The 5,620-nt window shown below is 43.2% G+C and overlaps 1 long non-coding RNA gene across 1 annotated transcript in view; it reads right to left on the bottom strand.

Annotated features, from left to right (window-relative positions):
- Positions 1 to 2,440, bottom strand: part of LOC109303343 — a 25,046-nt gene extending 22,606 nt beyond the window's left edge. Inside the window, exon 1 of the long non-coding RNA XR_002099063.1 lies at positions 1,382 to 2,440. This is a non-coding gene — a long non-coding RNA (uncharacterized LOC109303343). The remainder of the gene's footprint in view (positions 1 to 1,381) is intronic.
- Positions 2,441 to 5,620: the final 3,180 nt, after the last annotated feature.

The raw sequence follows: 5,620 nt of genomic DNA on the forward strand, positions 1-5,620 counted from the left end.
TAGAATGGGCTCTTTTTCTCCTGGCAGCTTAATTAAGAAAGGTTAGAAAACCCTGTGTAGATGGTTCTTTGATCTCTGCTCTGCTGGCCTATGAAATGCATTTGGCCCACACCTCAGTCCAACTGAAGCTCTGACATCTGCTTTGAAACCGTTCCAACCCAGCACTGGCCTGCCATCAACTTAGTTGGGGTTGGTTTGTGTGAAGTTGAGGGAAACAGGGACAAGAGAGTGGGAATTCTGTAACACCTGATGCCGCTTTCTACCTTCTCTCTTCCTGGCTGTCTGTTTGGCAGTTTCTCACTTGGTTACCTCTATGCCTGTCTTCATGTAGTCCACTAGGCATGTTGTGAAATCTCTGACCTCTTCTGCAACATCCACACTCTGTCCATGTTTAAGCTCTTTTTCGAAGTCTGTGTTCTGTTAAATTGAATGCATGAAATGTATTTGATTTGTAAATAAAATCTTGTTGTGTTGTCTTTTTCCCCCCTACACTACTTGTCTGTTTAGTGTTAATACCTCAGAGAGGGAGCTATGCCATTTTTAATGTCTGCAAACAATCTAGCACATTGTAGTTGCTATCTAGAAAACAAGTAATTGTAGCAGCTCCTTCCTGCTCCACACCCTGGGCGACTGTTGTCATCTTAGTCAGGTGGGGCCCATGGCCCTCCCCCTCCCTGTGACCAGTCCCACCGGCTGGGGGGAGGTCCCCCATGGCCAATCCTGCCAACTGGGGAGGGGGGTCCCCCCGTGGCCAATCTCAATGCCTGGTGGGGGGGTGGTCCCCTCGCTGCTGATCCCATGACATCCGATCACTGAAGCTGCTTCCGGGAGTGGCTGTGGCCGCTTCTGGGAGTGGCTACAGTGATCGGCTGGCACTTGCAGGGGGAAACTGGCACTCCTGCCTGCCCCTGGGCCCCCTGCCCATTGCCTAAGCGGCAAGCACAGCTGGTCAGGGGGTGCACATGCACCCCCTACATGTCATCACTGCTCCACACTATGCATGTTTTCTTTGTCTTTGCTTCTTTTTTATTCCTTTTTCTGAGATAGCTAGATTCGGCTGCCGTGAAGGTGCATAGCTGAGTTCACATTGTCTTCATTTTGAAGCCAAGATCACACCAAACAAAAGCAGAGCTGCATTCTTTTCTCTTCCTGCCTAGCTCCTCTTTAGAACAGAGCTTTTCTCTCTCCCTTCTCTTTATGGACAGATTTTTGGTAAACATGTCATTTTGCAACAGGGCAAGCCAATGAAAGTCAAACTTCCTCTTTTCCAGCTTGTAAACATTTCCTGGAACAATATGCTCTGCTTTGAAATGCTTTCCAACGAGAATCTTAAGACTTCCCTCCCTCCTTCTCTCCCTACCTCCAGCATTTCATGACTCACTTGATCAGAGAAACATTCCCTTTTCTCCTATACAGGGCAGTTCCAGGCAGGCTCCTTAGGCCAACAGAGATTGTGTAGAAGGAAAGCTGCTCTCAGGTTAGCTATTCCTCCCAGGACATGCAGCTGGTTACTGGCTATTGAAATGTCTTGGGAGTCTTTGGGCTTTGGTCCCACATTGCAGTCTACTAGAGCAGGAAATTTTTCTTGGACACTGTGCCTTTGCCTTAATCAGGGGTTTAAAGTTCATGGGCACAGTACAGTAGACTGAATCTTTTTTATTACATGCTCCTTCTAAAACAAATAAGTTGGCCATTTGTTCCTTCTGCTCTGTCAGTAATGCATTACTTATTAAACTACTGCTTCATTATGTGTCTGAGGTGAAAATGAAGTCTAAATAGCATGCAGGAAGTAACTTAAAATGGATTTTAAATTATCTGCACTTCTTAAGGTAGCATTGGCTAAGAATACTTCAGAGCCTGTTGGTACGTGGTGCAGCTGCCTGATGAAGTGCAGGACTTGCACAATTGGCAGTAATTACACAGAAATGGAATGGTCTCAGCCTGTTGGAGCACACTGCACTTCCTGACCCAGGGACTGTACAGTATGCAAATTCCTGTACTGTGTCCACATTGCAGCTTCCCAGACTACTCAGCACTCCTACATAGACTCCACAATAGTACAGTGTGGCCATAGGAGTTTGCTCAGGGTGCCAGGAGAGCTCAATGCCTGTAGGAAGTGGCATTATATGGCCACCTGCACGCAGAAGCAGGACTGTGCTGGGAGGGACATGGGCTCTATTTCTTTTCAGGTGTATTGATAGTCACTGGTCTAGGCGAGATGTTCAAGGTGACTTATTCTGACATCCTGCACTATTAGCACAGTGTCTCCAGGTGCCTTTACTCAGGCAAAATACATCCTTCCCATCCATCCATTTTGGCCTGATGGATTTAGATGTGTAGAACTACAACAGAACTATTAAACCTGTCAGTATAATGATTGGAGGATGCTTCCTATTAATGTTGAGCTGTCTCTGTATTCTGAGAAACACCTCAGCTGTTGGCCTTGCAGTTCATTTAGTTCAGGATCTGTTGTTACTACTACTGTTAAATCAAAATAAATATTTTATAACATTATTAATTGATTCTTTAAGTAAGTAAGGAGAAAGGTGGTGCTGCTCGGGTGTTGTAGTCACACAAGTAGTATTACTATGTTAAGGATGTCCTGATGAGTGAGGCACTTCTCATCTCTTCTCTGCTAGTCTAACCTACGCTAATAGCTAATTAGCTAAACAGTTAAGAAGTATTGATCTTTTTAAATGGTGTGTTTTATATGGTACATGTAAACCATAAGGAAATAGAAAACATGAACTAAGATGGAACTTTTAATTTGCTTATAATAGTATTTAGTCTGTATGATAAAAATCTAGTCCTTTTAGTTACTTTCACTTTTGTTATTAGCATACATCATTTTTAAAGCTGCACCCTAATTTTAACTTCACTAACATAAGAAGCATGTATGGATAGAAACTTTCAGAAAGTGAAAACACACTTTGTTCTGTGTGACTGTCCCATTCGTATAGGCTTTGCCTTTTGCAAGTATTGCTGCAGTCTGTTTAAGGACTATAGAGTTTGAGAAAGTTTGAATATAAAAACAAATACAGTACTTAAAAATGGAAGAGGTTGTGGTTGCTGTAAATGGCTTTGCCTTCCAAAATGCTGGTAATAGTATTCTGGCCAGGCATCTTTACTTTCCTAGTTGGAGCCTTTTAGTTTTGTGATTACAGACTTTAAGAATTATAGTTTGTCTTCTGATTGAAAACTGCCTCTACTTTCATAGTATGATGCTTTGCTGGAAGGCATAACAGTAGATTCTATTTGGACATGTTTCTACCTCTCCCTCCTCATTCATAAAGCTTCTCTTCTCTCGTATATTAGATCATTATTGTCTCCAGTGTAATCTTCATATTGTATTCAGGGCTTGTGTTCTTCATGGACATAATTCAGGAACAAGATTCCTGGAATCTAAAGCACTTGGCACAAGAGATGAATGATTCTACACTTGTTTTGTTTAAATTCATACATGGAGAGATTTGTTGATCTAAAAATGAGAATGGCCAATAGCATGCTGGCTATTATTTTCAAATAACATCAGCATAATTCATGTCATCTCCATTTTTTTTCAGTTTTCCATGTGCTGAAAATGTCTGTAAACAACTAGAGGCATGGTGTAAGTGATTTGGGGGTGATGTTGGGGAAGTTTAGACTTTTGTATGTGTGGAGGAATGGAAAACCATAAGGAACTATGTCCCAGAGCTGTTAGCTAGAGGGCTCTGCTGAAGTCTCCTGGGGATGAAACAGTTAACAAGATTGGTATTTTTAAATTGTTAATTTTCAGACTAAACAGATTACTGAGGGTGAGCTTACATGTTATACTTAGACCAGGGGTTCCCAATCCCTGGGCCATGGCCTGGTACTAGGTCATGAAGGGCTGGCTGCCAGAACAGAAGTCCAGAAGTGACTGGCATACTGCAGACCAGCAGCCAACCCGCAATATGCCTGTCACTGCTGGTTCGCAGTCACTTCCGGTCCACGGTTTGCCTGTCTGCAATATAAAAAGGTTGGGAACCCCTGACTTAGACCATAATAAGGGCACTTCAGTGTGAGGACACTTGTGTGTTAATCTTGTAAACTCATGCTAAGTACCCTCTGAGCATCTCAAGGTTATGCCACCTTGGGCAAGAGTTGATTCTGGGCATGCTACCTGCCTAAAGTTAGGATAGCTTCAGTTTGCTCTACGGAGATAAAACGAGCAATTTTCAGTCCTCCAGCATCCCAGGATGTACTGCTCTCAGGCCCTGCTCCAGAACAGGGATAGAGCCAAGGTGTCCAGGTTCCCAGCCACAACCCATTCACCAGCTGGTTAATGGTAAGTCAGAGCTGTGCAGGCAATAAATGGTATTAACCCTTAACATGTATCTGCTCACAGCATGTTCTAACTTCAACACTGCTTAGCGTTCTGCTGATTTAGTGTGGTCTAAGTGCCATGTGTAACTTCATCACTAGTGTAGTTAGTGTTTTGCAGACAAGCTGAAGTGAGGCTCCGAGGATGCAGGGGAAGTGCTTTATTTATTTCATATCTAGTTCTGCTGGCTGGAAATTTTAGGACAAAATTCTCCCCTCTCTCCTGAAAATAGCAATTTGAAATTGAGGCAAACTCTGGAAGTCATTGGTTATCATGTTCCTGTTGGTTATGATGTTCTTTGTTCCTAAGCAGCCTGTCTAGTGAGAGGACAGTTGCAGGGAGCTTGGAGACCTTGGCTGCTTGACAGGAGGTGGGTCTGCATGGTCTCACCTCCAGGTAAGTGCACCAGGCAGGAGGCCAAGAAGCTGGGACTGCCAGGATCCCTAGCTCTGGTTTAGTCTAGGAGGTGGAAAACTTTGGAATTAGTTTTCAGGTGCTCTAATATTTAGTTCAAGCTTATAAAGATTTTGTTTGACATCTTAAGTATGAGAAATGGTGTTTGTGGTTTATTGAAAGCATTGATTTTGGAGAACTCTTTTGAGGCAATGACTGGATTGCTTGGCAAATTCTGTCCCACTGGAATACCTGAACCTGTTTTGTATGATTTTGATACTGTTTATATTAGGTTTGCAGCAGCCCAGTTGGTGCCAATGGCCATCCTTTTTTTCTGTCTTTGCTTTCAAGTGTTTTGGAAAAAAGGAGCAACTTTTTTGTTCAACATTGTTTAGTGCCGTAGCTTGATTCCCAGATGTGTGTCTTCAGTGGTAACACATATGGCATTGACCACCATTTTTACCTGGGAAAGTAGCTAACTATTCCACACCCATACCCTCCCCCCCGCAAATGTAATAGTCTGTGTGCCTCTAGTTGGCAGACAATTTTATCAGGCTAGTTGATGGGGGAAACAGATGTTTTGGTAGAATTTTAAATGGAGTAGTGATTGTTTCAGGCTTTTTGATTTCTGCTCCCACCCTCCCATTTCTTTCCTCATGTGGAATACTGTTTGGAAATCTGTGGTACCAATGGCTAGGAAAGGAGTAACCAAATTCTGATTTTAGAGTATAAGAACATAAGAAATGCCATACTACATCAGACCACAGGGCCACCCAACCTACTATTCTGTATCACAGTGGCACAGAGCAGAGGCTAACAGGAAAAGTGTTTCTGTAGGGCCTTGTAGCAGGGCACTAAGGTGCCTGCTACTGGAGGTAGTGTTAT

The sequence above is a fragment of the Gavialis gangeticus genome, unplaced genomic scaffold (assembly GCF_001723915.1).
Source record: "Gavialis gangeticus isolate Ggan-Ray unplaced genomic scaffold, GavGan_comp1, whole genome shotgun sequence".
NCBI lineage: Eukaryota > Metazoa > Chordata > Crocodylia > Gavialidae > Gavialis > Gavialis gangeticus.